Here is an 18,762-nt window from a genome sequence, read left to right on the forward strand (position 1 = left end):
CCTGTTTTGTAGAAGATAGCTCATTCTTTGCTTTTTGAGGCAGGCATAGGGCCAAAGATTGAGAGAGCTATATGAAGTCAGATTTCATCTTTAAATAGAAAAACTTTAAACAATTATAGTTGTCTGAAAAACAGAAAATACTTCCTTGGGTTGAACTGAGCTCCCAGTTATCTTGCACCTACAATAAATTCATGATTGACCAAGATACTTGATTAAGTTTTCTACCATTAAAAATATATATATGGCCACAACTATTTGTTTTTAGAAAGCTTTGAAAATGCTTAAGCAAAGCAAACTCTTTTGTCATTCTCCCTGCTAGTTTTGTAGATTAGGACCCTGTAGCTAATAATCTTAATCCCAGACAAATTTCTGAAAACTGCTGCATGGTGCCTGTCTGCCCTTTACAACTACTCACATAAGGAATGGTTAATAGCAAAACAATAAAAGTGCTTTATATTTTGTGTTCTTCTTCGGATTATAGCTGATTCTCTATATACATTTATGTATATATTTTATATTTACATATTCCAGAGATGATTTTAGCTTCAGGAGGACTCATATATCCTTCGTGTTTTTTCCGATAACCCCAAAGACCACTTTCCCCAGCACAGAAGAGAGAAAATGTCACTGGTAGTGGAGAATTTCCTCACAGTTCAAGAAAAAAAGTTCTTCTTTGAGAGAGAAACTCTTTAAAAAAATTTTTTTAATGTTTGTTTATTTTCTATCGACAGCAAGACAGAGTGTGAGCAGGGGAGGGGCAGAGAAAGAAAGACACAGAATCTGAAGCAGGCTCCAGGCTCTGAGCTGTGAGCACAGAGTGGGGCTCAAACTCACAAACCGTGAGATGGTGACCTGAGCTAAAGTCGGACATTCAACCACTGGGCCACCTAGGCACCCCTTGAAGTTTTATTTTTAAGTAGTCTCTACACCAAACATGGGACTTGAACTTAGCAACCCCAAGATCAAGAGATGTAGGCTTCAGAGACTGAGGCAACAAGGTGCTCCAAGAGCTAGTTTATTAATAAAAAGGAAAAGGGATGAAGTGTGTGGTCCCACTCCTGAATTTAGATAAATTAATGACATTCTCATCCTGCCCTGCCCCTTCTCTGGGGAGAAAATGCTGTAGGAGGGATGATGATGACTTCCCCAGGGTGAGGAGGTCCAGGCACTGGGCCCATGCGGTACTTAGCTGCCAGTCAGTCACAGGGCAAGAGCTGCACTTCTTTAATATACTCACAGAGAGACTGGCCAGGGACTGGTTGGCATCATGCCGTACACGTCTTGACTACATAACAAATCACTGCTCAGCATCTGACCAGGTAGTTTTGTCAGTTTCTATACATGTCTCCAGCACTGGAATATTAATTGTAGATGAACTTTCTGGTTCCGCTGTCTGTTTAGCCCTAGGCCTAGCCTGTGGGATAAGCAAAAGGAGAGGGCACATTTCAGAGTGCCAGATTTAGCAAAATAAAAGTACTGGACATCTGGTTAAATTTGAGTTTCAGATAAACAACAGATTATTTTTTAGTGTAAGTGTATCCCAAATGTGTTTTCTCTGGCCACCCCACTGCATTTTCCCATCCATATTTAAGACGTTGAAAGAGAATAAATGAATGCAAGAATGAATGAAGAGGACAATCAACATGACAGAAAGAAATCACAGAGATGTCATTAATGAATACCTAACACGTTTCCATCCATTGAAAATATTTTCTTTTGATTTTTCTTTTAAAGATTGCTTTTAAGGGGTGCCTAGTGGCTCAGTCAGTTAAGCGTCCGACTTTGGCCCAGGTTCTGGGAGTTCCAGACTAGCATGGAGCTCTGTACTGACAGCTCAGAGCCTGGAGCCTGCTTCGGATTCTGTGTCTCCCTCTCTTTATGCCCCTCCCCTGCTCTTACTCTGTCTCTCTCTCTCTCAAAAAAAAAATTGCTTTTTATTTTTGTTAAAATCATGTATACACACAAAAAGTCAAATAGGACTAAAAGGCATATCGTGGAAAATAGCAGTTCCCTGTCCCACCCAAATCTGACCCCAGCCTGATACCCAAAGGTACCCAGTTAAATAAATAATCTCTGTCAGCTCTTTCTGCCAGTTTTAACCTCCTCCTCTAATTCTCTAAATAGTATGCTTATAGTGCTATTTTGTTGATTTGTCAGTTTTAGACATTATCCATTTTCTTGCAATTATGGGAGATGAGGGTTTGCTTCTTTTATCCACTGCCACCTGCATCCTCCCTTCCCTCTCCCCCAACTTCTCAACGCTGTTTATTACAATCACTGGTTAAATCAATAATCTGTGTTTACATTACTCTGGCTACGTAGATTTTCTTGGTGCTGCATTTATTTGCTTTTAGAGTTTATGTGTCATGGGGTTTGTTTGTTTGTTGTAGGTCGTAATACCTCTGTGTCTTCTATTTACTCAGTTTTTAAAATAAACTTAGTACTAACTCTCATAACTGTCTAATAGCCCCTCAACATAATTTTCCACTTGGGCATACCAGTCAGGTAATCTGGCCATCTCTCACCTGAAGTCCTCTATCCTCTGGCTCAAAGGGGAGCTCTTGCCCCTGGGCCTTCTGCCTCACTGTCATCCAGGCTCTCCTTCAGCATCACTAGGGGCATCCCTTTGCCCTCTCCAGGGCACGTCTTCCTCATTCCTGAACTATTCTTTTATTTGGGTAGAGAGCTGCCTGAGAAAAGGAGCATGAAAGGCACATTATTTGTGATCTTTTGTGTCTGCAAACACCATTTCTCTTAATTAATGGTTTGGGTGTAGATGTCTAAGCTGTAAATAATTCTCTTTCAGAGTTCTAAAGACCTGACTCCATTATCTCCCAGCATCCAGTGTTGCTCTTGAGAAGTCTGGTGCCATTCTGATCCTCAATCCTCTCAGTTGACCTGTTTTTCCTCTCTGGGTCCTTTCAGGGTCTTTTCTATATCCCTGGTGTTCTGACATTTTGTGGATATGAACCTTGAGGTAGAAACCTTGTTTTCTCTCTCTGAGGATTTTATAACATTTTTAAAGCTTTTTTTTTTTAATGTTTTATTTATTTTTGATACAGAGAGAGACAGAGTATGAGAGGGGGAGAGTCAGAGAGAGAAGGAGACACAGAACTGGAAGCAGGCTCCAGGCTCTGAGCTAGCTGTCAGCACAGAGCCTGACACGGGGCTCTACATCATGAACCATGAGATCATGACCTGAGCCAAAGTCAGATGCTTAACCAACTGAGCCACCCAGACACCCCTTTAAAGCTTTCTTCTCCCTGAACCTAGGCATTATTCTTCTCCTCCCCTTGCCCACATACCTGTTTCTCATGTCTGAAGCTTTCCTTAAATGTCTGGGGATCTCAGCTGTCTGATATTAGCTAAGAATTACACTTTGATCAGCACACTTAGGTGGGACTTGTCAAACAGCAAACTTCCCAATAGAGGGTAGTTGGTCATGAGCTGGCTCTTCCATTGAAGGTCTGTATCCATATCATGTCTGTATCTCTAGGTCTTTCCCTTGAGTTTGCTCAGCTTCTATAGAAAAGGGTTCTTTAGTCTCCATCCTGGAAATAAGTGTTGCATCTGCCCGCACAGGCTGCGTGAGGAAAAGGGGCTGGGATTTTACCTTTCAGTATCTAGACTTCTGTTGGTTGTCTGTATTCTCTGCACTTTATACCCGCCCTCCATACTGCCTGATGTGCTGATCCAAATTCCCCAGTGAGCACCTCAAGTGCCTTATAGGAATGGGCAAGGTGTGGGACCCCTCTTCCCCCTGGGATTGTTCTCACACAGCCTCCACCAGCCATGCCACATGCAGCTCTGGCCTCCCTGTCCCCAACAGCTAGGCAGCTAGGCCTGTGTCTCCCTCCAGAGCCTCTCTGCAGGAATCGGGCCTTCAGCCTCCCCCAGGCTGCCGTGTGACTCACCACTCCTGCCTCTGCTTCCCACCTTCCAAAAATGTGCTGCCATCCTTTGTCTGCTGCCGTCTCCTCTCCTGTACTCATAGACCTTGTGGATTCCTACCTCTTTTACTCGTTTATAGTTGTTTTTAGTAGAGTTTTGGGAGGGAGCAGATGGAGATTCATGAGAGGTTCTTCTGCCACACTTACCCAGAAGTTCTTTTAGGGTTCATTTTCACTCTGAAAGCACTTGAGGGGAACAATTTCCAGACCCCGTTCTGAAAGAACGCTGGCTGTCAGTCAACACAATCACTTTTTATTTTATTTGGGGGTAGGCGTTTCTTTATGGGAAAAGGATTTCAAAGTCCAAACACACACATTGTTTAATCGTTTTAGTAAAACACTCTTGACCTTTTGAACAAGATCCAAATGCGGTCCTCTACTTTTGTCTAGGACTGGGGGGACAAAAAAGCATGAGAGGCATTTTGAAACATGGCCCTGGCCTTGTGCTTACCAGATCTGCTTCGTCTTCCCCTGACTTGAGTAAAAGCAAGGAGAATGCTGAAATGCCATCTCCTTGGAATCAGTCATGAGCCCTGCTTCTCCTGCTATCCTGTGTTTACACATTACTGCTTATTGTGTTGTATCTGCTGGCTGATCTCCTTTCATCTGCAAGCCACACAAAACTCTCTTCCATTAAAACTGCACATGTGGCACTTGAATTAAAAGAGGTATTTTAGCAATAATTCCTCATTCTTTTTATTGAAGGGCTCAGCATCTTAAGGAGGGATCACTGTTTCAGTGTGTTCTGCTGTGCCCAACTGACACCTCAAGTCCAGATAAGCAGAGAAGAGAAAGCAGGGCTAGAGGTTGACTCAGGGAGAGGTGGCTCTGTAGGGTGGGGCATGGGGTAGGGAGGAGAATGAGTGGACCGGGATGGAGAGAGCCTTGAAGGCCACACTAAGGACTTTGTGCTTTCCTGCAGACAGTGCGAGCTACTCAAGGATCTTTAGCAGGAGAATGACATAAGATGAACTATGCTTTAAGAAAACTAAACTGATCACTATGGTTGGGAGGATTCCGAACAGGAAGATGCTGGAGTCTAGGCAGCCAGGTAGACAAAGTAGTTCTTAACCTTGGTGTCATAGATCACTGGAAGAGCTTTTAAAGACATTCAGATCCTGGCCTCTACCCTGAAAGATTTGACTTCAGGTGGTCTGAACCAAGGGAGGGAGGAAACCAAGAATCTGTGTTCTTTTATATTTTTTTAATGTTTATTTATGTATGAGAGAGAGAGAGAGCAAGTGGTGGAGGGACAGAGAGAGACAGAGACACAGAATCTGAAGAAGGCCCCAGACTGCGGGCTGTCAGCACAGAACCCAGCACAGGGCTCAAACTCATGAGCTGTGAGATCATGACCTGAGTTGAAGTTCGACACTTAACCAACTGAGCCACTCAGGCCTCCCAAGAATCTGTATCCTTAAAACATCCCCCAGGTGCAGCACTCAGCTGGAAGGCTATTGTGACAAATCAATAGAGGGGACCAGGCCTCAAACTTGGGAGGCAGAGGAGGAAAGAGATTGGAGGGAGGCTGCCAACTGGAGAAGGGAAGGAGGAGAGGAAGAGGGAAGGAGTCCCACCAGTCCACTGCCTATTTCAGGGCCTCAGGGGAGGAAGATATGATCTGGGCTTGGAGAGCCAAGTGGAGGCTGGTGCCTTCCCTGCAGGAGAGCTAGAAGAAGAAAATTAGATTTGGAAGAAGATGGTGACAGGGGACATTCTAGGTACTAAAGGAGCCTGGGAGTCCTGAAGTGCATACAGTTGGAGAAAAGAGACTACAGTTCACTTCCAACACATTACCCAAATATGTGGACACCCCAACATTCCTCTCTTCAGGAGTCAGAAAGTGTGATGGTTCAGAGATTGGGCTCTGGAATCCAGCATCTTTGTCCCTGTGACTGCGGAAGCCTCTGCCTCCTCACCTGCAGAAAGCCAGTGATGGTGGCAGTGGACTCCAGTGTGGCTGTTGAGATGACTTGATGATATGCTGCCTGCGAAGGCTGGGCACAGGGCCTGGCACACAGGGAACCCTCCATAAATGGTAGCTGTGAGTAATACTAAAACGTGTGAGTTCACGTCTCAAGCCAGGGAGTCGTAAAGTATTTCATTCAGTGTCTCTCACTTCTGCAGCTGGAGAGCCATAAAATATTTCATTCAGTGTGAGGGGACAAGTCTGCAGGAAGGCTTGAAACCTTTCATTTGTTGCCACCCGCTCCAGGTGGCTTTCTCTGGGTATGTTTTTGGTGAATCTTTTGCCTTTTATTTCTAGGACTCCTAAAGAAATGAGAGTCCCTTGGCACTGCATTTAATTGGAGAGGAGCTCAGAGACAGGAGATTATAATTATGACGCCTGAAATGTCAAGCTCTTCAAAAGTCTGCCATTGCCCTCACTGTCACCCTGTACAGCTCTGGGAACCCAAACCGTGTGGCCCCCCAGAGCAAGCCCTGGGTCTCTCAGCCAGGCCTCCTCTGGGAAATCTGAGTGACGTTGACACGCAAGCAGCAGGAAGATGCACAGTGAACTGAGGAGCCTGTGCTGAGCTCAGAAGAGGTGAGTTGATGATCTGCTATTTATAGCCCCACTAAGAGGCTCTGGCCGCCAGCTCCGTGTGAGGCTGCTGGAAATGATGCCTTCACAGAGCTGAGAGCACAAAATGCAATTGGTGATTCATGGGCAGCAGCCACTTGAAATACAAACATTCCTGTGCCCCTGCCCCACCAGCCTTTCAGATGCCCCCTTTGGAAGCATGTTGAACAGGGTTGCTAGCCTACGACCTTCTTGTCTGCTTGCATTTGTGCAGAAAGTGAGGATGGACAGGTTCTGCTCCAAGGGGCATGAGAAAGGCAGCAGCCCTCCTTGGAAAACACCAAGAGCCTGAGCCAGCCCCTCCCAGAGGCCTTGGCCAGAACCCAGGTGAGGCTGAGTAAGAGCCAAGACTGGGGCTCAGGAGGCCACCCTCTGTGCTGGGCCCCAGAGGCCCCGAGGGTCAGAGAGAAAGGACAGTTCCTGCTCCTGCCCTCTGTCTCCAGGGGCAACACTGGTCATAGAGCAGCTTCCTGATGCTTGTTCTGTTGAACATGCAAAAAATGTACAAGGAGGAAATCCTGGTAGCTTTTTCATTTTTTCCCCCAATTTCCTAGCCCAGCACCTGTCATCTGAAATAGCTGTTGTTTATTTTCTTTTGGTAACATCTTGGCTTTCAGGCCAAAGTCTCCTTGGAGGCCCCAACACAACTCACCCTATGCGAGGAATGTGTGGGGGTCTCTTAGCTTCCTGCAACCAAGACCAGATTGAAAGGACCAAACCAGGATAATGAGGCCATAAACCAACCAAGCTCCGGAGCCACATTGTCTGAGCTCAAATTCCATCTCCGTAATTGCCAGCTACTCGGCCTCCATCACATTCCTCTCTGAGACTCGGCTTTCTTGCTGGTAAAATGGGGATGATATCAGAACCTGCCTCACTGGATTGTCTTATAGATGAAACAAAGAAACCAATGCAAAGGGGCCAAGCCCAGTGCCTGGCACATGGAGGGCTCCTTTAGTGGAAGCGGCCGCTGTTGTGGGCACTGCTGTGATTGTTTTTGCTATGGTGTCCTGACCCCTGTCCTGACATCACGCTATGGCAGTGAGGCTCCTCGTAGACATGGTGCCCTGGGGTCTCAACAGACACCGTCTGCTGTTCAGTGAGATGGACTCCACCACTGAGTAGTTCAACCCTTTGTGCTGCCTGCCCCTGGCCTTGCCTAGGAATCAGGTGCCTATCCCTTGGGCTTGGACCTTGCCTGGGATTGACCACCCTATTCTTCTGTCCTTTCTGGATCCTGGGTAGCCGTTGGGGGGGCAGGACTTCAGGGGAGGGTCCCAGGTGCTAACTTGAGATCTGTAGCCAGCAGGTTGCCCACCTCACCTACCAGCTGGACGCGTATTATAAACTGCTGATTCATGAAGGCTCATGTGGCCTTGGCTGTTTGTACATTCTCTCATCTCCAGCTGTCGGCCAAAACATAATTGTAGCTGTCACTTTGGCAGTGAGATGCTGTGATGTGTCCTAATACAACTGCCTCTGCTCCACAGCAGTGAGCTTTTAGGAGGTGGGAGGAATCTGCAGCTGCTCCTGTGGCGAGAGCCATTCTGGAAAGTGGTCTGTGTGATGTTCACTCAGGTGCAGCCATGGAGGTGATGTGAGCACCAGAGTAAGGCCCTGCATTTAAACAGGCACTCACATGCTTTTGTCTGCAGCTAGAGTAATGCAATTCTGATGACATCCATTAATAAGAGAGACACCGCCATTGCAATGAGGCATTTTGAGCATCTGTAAGAGCTTGGAAAACACTGTTAGATGTATATACAAGTTGGACTGCAGTGTTCATGGGGTGAATGAGTGGTTAAACACCGAAGTCATGGTATAGGGAGATGGTGCCAGAGATACAGCTGGGTCCAGATTGGGAAGCAAGGGACTGAAGGCCGGGCCATGGAGCTCAGACTTGATCATGCAGGCATGGAGCTGCTGAAGGACTTAAGGTAGAGAGTGATGTAGTCAGACTAAATTGGGAGTCTGGGCTCAAACACACTTAAGTAGTGGCAATGAAGGTAATACTCTCCATCTCTATAATGTATGTATGCTTGGGAAGATTTCTGGAGCGCCTGGAGCATGGGCTCCTGGATTCAGGGGTGGCTGTAACTTCATGCTTAGTGGGTCAAGAGTTGGAAAGGCCAGCCCCGGTCAGGACAGTTCAATGTGCAGCAAGTAAGGGGACACACAGGGCTCATGCCTTCCTTTTTCCTCGGTCCTTCCAGGCCAGAGTTCATTAAGGAAGCACCTGTGTGCTGATGTGCTAAATGCAAGAGACTGCAGACACTTATGCCAAAGGTCAGGGGAGCCTCCTGGGGCTGAGAGATGGTTCCACTGCCTGTGGGTATTGTCTGCCCTACCGTGCATACACATTTAGAAAACAGCACAGATATATATCCAAGTTTGGTTGATGGAGGTCTTCCTAGAAGGAAAGTTTTATTCCCTTGTACTTAAATAAATACCACTTTAAAAGTTGGTTTCATGAAGACAGAAAAATCTGAAGTGTTGGGACCATGACCAATGGGTGAGCCACCGATGGCAGTGGAAGCCAGAGTGTATCTGGACCATCGTGTGAATCAAGAGGAAAACAGGATTCAGGTGGGCAGAGATTTTGTGTGCCCTTCTCAGAAGTGCCTTGCTTTTGCAAGCAGGGGTTTGGCAGTGATTCTTCCCTTTCAGCTGCAAGCTGGTGAGGGCAGGATGCCTCTCAGGTTGTCAGGGGAGGAAAGACAGGAGGAAAAAAGTCCCATTCTGGCATGATCTTCCATCCATGTTCCCTGAACTGTGCTACCAGCGGGGTAAGAGGGAGGAGAAATGGCAGGTGTGGAACAGTGAGGAAGTCTCTTCACCTGGGCAGCGTCTGACACAGGTGGCTATGGTGGTGGGTGCCTGGAACCCATTGGCCAATGTATGGGTGTAGCCTGAACCCCATCCTTTCTCTGACGTCTGGCAATGCATCCTAACCACCTCTGGCTACTCATGACCGGCTTGTAGCAATATGCCCAGATGTAGTTTTACACTATTTAGTTTGCTTTTTATTCTTTTTTAAATTTAACTTGAGAGAGAGGGAGAACGGGGGAGAGGCAGAGAGAATCCCAAGCAGGCTCCACGCCATCAGCCTGATGCAGGGCTTGATCTCGTGAACTGTGAGATCATGACCTGAGCCAAAATCTAGAGTCAGACACTTAACTGAGCCACCTAGGCCCCCTTCCAGTGAACTTCTTTTAACTGGAACTCAAGACCTTAAGACCAAGAGTCACATGCTTTAACCACCTGAGCCAGCCAGGCATCCCTTCACAATAAATGTTAAAAGAGCATGCAATCATGCCTCTCCTCAGATATAAAATGAATGTATGTTGAAGAGTTAATTCAACTCATCAGTTAATAAGAGAAGCGTGCAAATATTACAACCAATTCAAACATTTATTTATTATTTTTGAGAGAGAGCACAAACAGGGGAGGAGCAGGGAGAGAGGATCTGAAGCGGCCTCCACACTATGCGGAACTTGAACTCACAAATTTGCAAGATCTTGACTGAGCCACCCTGGTGCCCCTATCACACCCAATTCAAAGGAGAACTCGAAGTATCACTCACGGTCGCCAGATAAGGGATGCTGAAATAATTTTAGAAATAGGTGCAAAACTAGTAACAGTCAGTGGTCTGCCACTAGCCACAGTCTGTCATTCTGTGTTTCTGTGAACAGGAATTGAATTCCTCTCAAGCTTCTACAACTTCACTTCCATCTTCAGAGTCGAAAAGTGCCTAGTCAAAAGCAGCAGTAGGCAGAGAGAACCTAGGTGGGTTAGTTACTTAGGATGCCCACTAAAGTTCAACATTTTTCACAGCTGTTGGCTCCCTACCTACATCCCTCCTAGGATCTCCTCTGCCTGCAACCTCTGCTGCCCTGTTTGTAGCAGCGCACCCAATGCCTTTGCCAATGTTCCAGGTGAGGAGCCTGGGAGAACTAGCTGTCACCTGGGCTGAGTGCTCCCCAGGCTCCGACTCTGCTTCTGCGGTGGTGGGCCCTTGGAGTGTGAGTCAGGCCAACTCAGGGCTGGCAGTCACACTGGGCCTTGGAAGTCGTGGTTAAAGTTTTGTGGAAAAGGATCAGATTAGAAATGCAGAGAGCAAAGATTTGTGGTCCAGCACAAAAGACAAAGCGTTTGTGTAATGACCGTCTAGTTCCTGGGAGGATTTTGTGCGTTTGGACTCTGTGAGAGTCCTTCTTTATACTTAAGTCAGCTTGGGTGGGTGTCTCTTCCAAGAATTCCCTACCTAACAGAATAGCTGACATGCAAGCTGTATTATGACTGAGAGGTGTGGGGTAGTGCCTCAGTCCTCCCAGTCTGAGGGTTTCCCACAGAGCCCACCATGGGTATATATCAGCCTCAAAGGGCAGGGGGCAGAGTGGTCTATAATAAGGTGGAAAAGAACAAATCCCTAACTCACTTTGCATGCTTGGACAATCACCTCACCTCCTATGAACAAGTTTTCTTTTTTTCTTTATATGTTTACCAATTTATTTATTTAGTAACCTCTACATCCAATGTGGGGCTCAAACTCAATGACCCTGAGATCAAGAGTCTTATGCTTTTCTGACTGAGGCAGCCAGGCACCCCATGAACAAGGTTACTTATCTTAAAAAGAGGAGACAATGTTACTTTCTGGCTTGCCTCACAGGGCTGCTATGGGGTTCCAGTGAGAGGCATGGGTATGAGCCTACTGCCAAGGCTGGTCATGTGGTGGGAACTGAGCCCACAGCTCTGGCAGAATGGGAGAGCTTGGCCCCTCCATGCAAAGTGCTTTGGGAGAAGAGGTTTTGTGCAAATGGGCAGTCATGACTAATTGATGGGGAGGCTCTTAGGCAAAGGATCAGATTTCACAGATAAATATATATATATATAAACACACACACACACACACACACACACACACACACACACACACTTTGGCTCTCGAGAAGAAAATGTTCATTTAGGGTAAGGCAAGCATATATAAATGAAGCTTTTCCACACCTTCAACAGGTACCTTCTCATAATCTTCATTCATTCACTGAACATGTATTGAGCACCTGCTGAATGATAAGCACTGTCCCAGACATTGACATACTAAGATGAAGAGTTAGTTCCTGCCTTTATGGTCCTGGGAGGCCAGCATACAAAACACTTTACAAAGGAGTGTAATAAGCACAGACAGAGGGTATTCTAACAGCACCAATGAGCGGCACCCACCTATGACCCCAGTGGCTTCAGGGACCTTAAGAGCATGTACAGAGTAATGTCGGGTATTACTGGGTTGCTGAGGGAGGCAAGGGAGGAGCTGGCTGAAGTGGGCAATGGGGCCAGTCACATGGGGATTTGGGGGCCCCAGAGGAAATTCAGTGCTTGAGAAAGCAGGTGTTATGGTCAGATCTGTATTGCAGAACAGTCCCTCTGGCTGCTCACAGAGCACACGTTGGAGGGGAACATACTAGAGATATAAGACCTATTAGGAAATGATTACAAGCATCCAAACAAGAAGCTATGACCTGAGAAAAGGAGTGCAGGGAACTGATTCAAGAAATGTTTGCACCAGGATTTAACGGGACAAAAGGGACAGCAGATGACCTCTAAGTGTGGTTAGGGTGGACCCATCATAGGAGAAAGAAACCACAGAAGGCGAAGCAGGTCTGGGTGGGGGTGGGGGGCTGAATGATGAGGATTCAGTATGAGACACAGTGAGTATGAAAGACCTATGCACATCCAGGCAGGAGCATCCAGGCGGAAGGTGGATACACAGGTCTGAAGCCTAGGGAGCAGTTTGGGCTCCCTAAGCTAGAATGACGGGCACAGACAGGCTTATAAGACTGTGGTGGGGAGGAAGGAACAGAAGTGGAGGGAGCACCATGCCTTTGGCCCTCAAATGCTCTCCTGCTGAGAATGAGGGTGGGAAGAGGGGATGAGGGCAAAGAGGAGGTGTTTGGATCCCTAGTTATGGGAAATAGGAGAGAATCTGACCCAGACCTGGCAATACAGGACTCTACTGGCTTTGGAAGTGATGAATCTGCTTTGATACTGAGGATTTTCTCCAGGATCTAGAAGCCAAGAAGGCAGGCTGACCTATAATACCTTGGCTGCGGTCTTGCTGAGAGGTTGTGGCAGAAGGAAATAAGAAGAGTGGAGCAGAGGGGCACCTAGGTGGTTCAGCAACTCAGGTCATGATCTCACAGTTTGTGAGTTTGACCCCCACATCAGGCTCTGTGCTGACAGCCCAGAGCCTGGAGCCTGCTTCGAATTCTGTGTCATCCTCTCTCTCTGCCCTTCCCCCACTTGTTCTCTCTCTCTCTCTCTCTCTCTCTCTCTCTCTCTCTCTCTCTCTCTCTCAATCTCAAAAGTAGATAAACATTTTTAAAAAAAAGAGGGATGGAGCAGAGACAGCTACCTGTTCACCAAAACACAGTCATCCTCTGCCCTTCTATAGAAGAAAGCTGAGGATAGGAAAGAGTTTCCCAGCACAGACTACATTTCCCAACACGCATCCCTTTGCTTACATCTGTTGCATCTGAGAGGAGTCAAGTGACTTGTTCTTGCCAATAGAATGTTGATCAGGGATGACATGTGTCATTTCTAGCCCAAGATTGTTAAGTAGCAGATAGGCCTTCTCCACCCTTCCTTTCTCCTTCTTGCAGATTGAGATCCTCTTGGAAATCACAGGTTGGAGATGGCAGAGACACTAGGTGGGAGGTTCCTTGTCCCTGACTTACAACTTAGAGGAGAGATGCTACTGATCAGGAACACCCATTTGGGTTTTATGTGAGCAAGAAATCAACTATATTGTCTGAGCCAGTATACATTTTGGGATTTATTTGTTACAGCATCTAGAATTACCCTAATTAATAGAGGACTTAAGAAATTAATATAGGACTTAGTTGTTCAGATGGTTATGATGGGGCCAGGCTGGAGAAACAAGTGAGGCCTCTATGAACAGAAGATTTTTGTTAAAGTCCAAGAGCAGGAGTGGAGAGAGCCCTGAAAAATCTAACAAGTAGGAGGTCAAGGCTTCTGGTACAATTCAAGAGGCTAAGAGCTCAGAGAGAATCCATCCCACTGTGTGGCAAGAGCTAAGTAGGAGAAGGTGAGGAACATTAACTAAGTCTAGGAATTGTGATGCTGGAGATCAGGAATTGTGATGGCTGGTTGGTCCACCTTGATATCACAGTCAGTGATAAAGCAGGACATGGGGTAGAGAGGAAGTCTGAGAGAGATGGCCACAATCTTGCAACAAGGGCACCAGGAAGGAGTGTTTTCCTGAAGAGAAAAGACTAGCAGGACTGCCATCACTCTGTCTGGTCAGCTGCCATGACTGACAGGACCTGATCAGGGCATCTCATCACTGCTTACGGTTTGCTCAGTGGGCTGCATGAGATGCACACCTGCAAGCTGGCCCATGAACAGAATGCCTATAAATACTGAGGTAGGCTCACTTCACCTAGAATCAGCTCGACCTATAACAAGAGTGTTATCTTCAGTTGGTAGAGCAGCTTGGCGCTCTCCAAAGTGCTTATTTACAAATCTTTTTGAACATCACAGACATCCCAGGGACACCCATATGAAGACAGTGTCACTCTGTGCCAGGTATGGTTACCAGAATGTTAAGTTAGATCCCTCGGGAGGGGGTGGAGCCAGGATCTCCTGATCCTTGACCTGTGGTCCTCATTATAAAATTCCCTTCACAAACATTTTTACACATTAACTGCCCTTCATCTTAGAAAGATTTAGGCCACAACATACCATTAGCAACATGCATGGCTGAGATACTCTCCAAAAGCACATATAGCTAGCAATTCTCAGAAGAGTTTCTAAATGAATGGTGCCAAAAGAGGAGTAGTATAGGAATGAAAGAAAACTCAAAATAATAGAAAATAAGAGCAGTGTATTTCTCTAAAAAAAAAGTCTGCAGTAGATCAAGTGTCAAGGGTTGCTATGGCTCTCCACAATTTCAGAAGCCAAGGTCCCTTCCCTTTTGTAGCTCTCCTCTATTGCTCTATAACAAATCACTTCAAAACTCAGTGGCTTAGGGGTGCCTGGGTGGCTCAGTAGGTTAAGCATCTGACTTTGCTCAGGTCATGATCTCATGGCTCATGGGTTCGAGCCCCACTTTGGATTCTGTGCTGACAGCTCAGAGCCTGGAGCCTGCTTCAGATTCTGTGATTACCTCTCTCTCTGTACCTCTCCTGCTTGAGTGTGCTCTCTCTCAAAAACAAATAAACATAAAAACTTTTTAAAAGAAAACTTAGTGGCTTACAAGAACAATAAACATTTATTGTCTCATGCTTTCTGTGGCATATCAGGAATTCAGAAGTGACCTAGGTGTGTGGCTCTGGCTGGAACTGTCTCATGAGATTGCAGTCAGGATGTCAGACAGAGCTGTGGTCATTTGAAGGCTTGACTGAGACTGCAACACTGCTGGCAGGGTGGTTCCGGCTGTTGACAAGAAGCCTTAGTTTCTCACCACCTGTCATCCTCCATAGGGTTGCTTGAATGTGCTTACAACATGGCACCAGCTTCTACATGCCCACATCAAGTGATTCAAAAAGAAGTAAGATAGAAGTTGCAACATCTTTTATGATGTAGTTTCAGAAGACATGCTGTCCTTTCTGCAATATCCTACTGGTTAGACAGGTAGCACTATTTAATATGGGGGGGGGGGAGGCTAAACAAAGACCTCAGTACCAGAAGTTGAGAATCAATGGAGGCCATCTTGGAAATTGGACTATCACTCTGCCATCCTCATGGTGTGACTTTACCCTCTTGTTCCTAGATGGCTGCTCTAACTCCAGCTATCACATCACTGATAAAAGGTGCTTTTTTAACTAGCATGAAGAAGGGAGAAAGGAAGAAAACATGCCTTTTCCCTTTAAGGATACTTTCCAGAATGCCATCGTACTTATATATCATTGATAAAAAATTAGTCACATAGCTGGAAAGGAGGCCAGGATATTTATTATCTATATATGCATTTATTTGTTAAGTAGGCTCTATAGTCAACATGGGGCTTGAACTCACTACCCCAAGACCAAGAGTCGTATGCTCTATCAACTGAGCCAGCCAGGTGCCCCTAGTATTTATTTTTGATGGTCATGTGCTTAGATATTGAGGAGCAGTTGGCAGTCTCTGCCACATTAGCAATGTTCCTGTGTATATTTCAAAAGATAGGGGGAGGGGAGGAGACCTTAGTAACTGTCACTATTTGGGTTACTACCTGGCTAAGGACTTATGATCCATCTTGTCTGCTTGTCTGGGAAATAATTGTGTGTGTGTGTGTGTGTGTGTGTGTGTGTGTGTGTGTGTTTCAGCCATGGGGAAAGAGTGCAGGTTAGTGCTTTATCCTGTAATTAGTGAATCTCACTATAAAGAGAAAATAGTCCTTAGAAGCGCTCAGGAGACAGAGGAGCATTAAAAACAGACCTAGTGCTAGAAGCCCAGCCAAGGATGGTCCCAAGAATGAAGGTGATCCAGAAAATGAGAAAATGAGAAGATCATCACAGGAGGCATCGTGAGGGCAGACCTGCAGGTTTAAATAAATTCTAGGCAGCTCAATTTACTGATCCAAATGCAGAAGCACAGATGGGCCACTCTACCAGCTGTGTTTTTAAAAGATCATATGATTCCTGATCAATGAACCGAAGAGACCAAATGCAGACGTGTTTAAAGCTGAGCTGCAGATTTGCCCAGAGACCTCTTAGAGACCAGAGCCAGGACTTGAGCAGTCAGCTGGGTGCTGACTCAAGCTGGAGTGAGGGGGTAGGGAGGGTGATGCCAGGCATCAGAGCCTAGCTGAGCAGAAGATGAGCCATCAGCCAGCCAGCTAATTCTAAGGCTTAAGAGGTCTACAGAAAAGCCGCCCTGGCAGAAGTTAAGACAAGGCTCTGCTTGGCCAAGTGGCCAGGGACAGGGGACACTGTCATTCTACAAGAATGCAAAGTCTGAAGCAAGAAGCCTGGGGCTGAAGCACCCAAGAGTACTGCTAAGGCCCTTCTGACAGGGGCTGGCTTTCTCCTTGCTACACAGCCTGCCTGGGCAGCAGATCCTTATCTCGAGGGTGGAAGAGGTAGACTGAAGACTCAGAAGTACTTGTTTCCTGGAGGGTGGCTAGGGGTTTCCTACTTGCCTGGCTGGTCTCATGTGCCCTGCCCATGGCCCAAGCTGGATGACATACTGGGTCCTGAGTCCCTGCCTGGCCATCTCCAGAGGAGGTTGGCAGGACACCCAGGGCAGGTAGCATACTCGGGCTCTGTATTGCATCTGGGTTGTCAATCATCACTGTATTGCTGCTGTACAAGGGTCAATTTCCAGAGCCGTGAGGGTATCACCAAAGCTCCCAGCCTTCCCCACTCTATTTTGGCCCAAGTTCTAAGTTCACCAAGAACTTGGCAGACCTCTACAGCCTCCTAGTTTGAGGACCCTTTCAAGAGAGATACCTCCAGGAATGGCCAACATCAGGCTCCAACCTTGGGCAGAGTGGGAGGTCCCTGGAAGCTAAGCATGGGCTGGCAAGAAGGGCTAAAGCATCTTGAAGTCGACTTGAAATGTCTTGGGAAATCTGGACTTTTCTTCATGGTTCTGTTGCACCAGTGATCCGTGAGTACCTGCTCAATGGAGCAGACAGTAGGCTGCCCCCTGGGGACACAGAGCAGAGGAAGGTTCATATGACATCACTCCAGACACATAAATAAAGCAAAATAGCAGAGGGTGCAATGTGCAGTGATAGGCTCAAGTACAAGATAGAGAAATAAATGTGGAGGGGAGTGTTTTCTTTACCGCTCTAACTAGCGGTAAAGGTTCACAAAAGAGGTAATACTTGCAAGAAAGAACAGAGTTCCTCAGCTGATAGTGGGGCCAGGTGTGGAAGGACATCCAAGTAGAGGGAACAGCAGGCCCCAGAGCTCTTCGCTGTGAAACTGCCTGCAGCAGAGGAAGATAATTTCCTTGCCTGATGTGTTTACTGTACTCTGAAGTTTCTGGGCCCTTTCAGGATGCAGGAGCCAGGGGCGCCTGGGTGGCTCAGTCGGTTAAGTGTCCAACTTCAGCTCAGGTCATGATCTCACAATTTGTGGGTTCGAGCCCCATGTCAGGCTCTGTGCTGACAGCTAGCTCAGAGCCTAGAGCCTGTCTTCGATTCTGTATCTCCTTCTCTCTCTGCCCTTCCCCTGTTCACACACACGCTCTCTCTCTCTCTCTCTCTCTCTCTCTCTCAAAAATAAATAAAAACATTTAAAAAATTTAAAAAAAAAAAAAAAGGATGTAGGAGCCAGGGACAGGAGAGCATACTCCCTCTCTTCAGGGTTTGTTGGATTTTCTTTCATCTTTGAGTCCTCAGTACTTGGTCATGATAGTGGAGGTACCATAATTAGGAAGGAAACTTTTCTAATCTTGGACAATCTGTCCAACACCCAATCCTTTTCCATGTTATGTCTCCAAGTAACCTTGGATTGTTTCTTAGGCATGACTGTCCTTGGTAGCCTCTGCTGGGGCAGGAGGTAGGGCTGGGAGATGCGCTGGGTGGGGCACTCTGGCCTCCCCTCCTTGGTGTCAGACCCAGTCTCTCAAGGTGTATGGGTCTCTCTGGGATCCTTTGGAGCCCCCAGCATTGCTAAAGCACCCATCCTACTTCTTGTGGGTGGGCCTGAAGTATGAGACGCATCATATGGGTCATGCTGGCACATCCTCATCCCTTTTTTTTTGTGGTATACAAGCTAGCTTTTTCTCCAGGACCCAAGAACATGTGATATGCAGATAAATCACCAGGTGACCCCAAACCAAATAGCTACTCTGCAATTATTCTATGAAAGCAGAAAGAACTGGAGGCCTCAAGAGGCTCAGTGGGCACCACCCCCTCTCTAGTTCAAGGTGGGAACGTGGGAAAGTGGAACTGAAACGCAGCAATGCTGAGATGCTACCCTGTCTCCAGCTCCAGGTGGACCAGGAACCTGAAGCACAGAGCTACCATTGCCCAGTGAGGCTTTGGGAGGATTCTCAATGCAGGTAGAGGGTGGGCCCTGCCCTCAGTATAAAGGTCCAGACCAGACTAGCTCACCCATTCACCTGATTATTGCTCTTCTCACTGGGATACACAAATAGGCTCCTGACAACCCTGGCCTTTCTCTCACCTTTGCCAGCTCCAACGTCAAGGCCTAGTTCAGATCATATCCCTCTCGCTCAAAAATACCTTAGTTATGTAAACTCCTTAGTGTGACATTC

General features: G+C 46.7%; 1 long non-coding RNA gene across 2 annotated transcripts in view; it reads left to right on the plus strand.

Annotated features, from left to right (window-relative positions):
* LOC115294187 overlaps positions 1 to 18,762 on the plus strand; it is a 62,057-nt gene that overhangs the window by 14,031 nt on the left and 29,264 nt on the right. For both annotated transcript variants that reach the window (XR_003909758.1, XR_003909759.1), the window contains exon 2: positions 6,217 to 6,498. This is a non-coding gene — a long non-coding RNA (uncharacterized LOC115294187). The remainder of the gene's footprint in view (positions 1 to 6,216; positions 6,499 to 18,762) is intronic.

This window comes from Suricata suricatta, chromosome 6 (genome assembly GCF_006229205.1).
Source record: "Suricata suricatta isolate VVHF042 chromosome 6, meerkat_22Aug2017_6uvM2_HiC, whole genome shotgun sequence".
In the NCBI taxonomy this organism is placed as follows: domain Eukaryota; kingdom Metazoa; phylum Chordata; class Mammalia; order Carnivora; family Herpestidae; genus Suricata; species Suricata suricatta.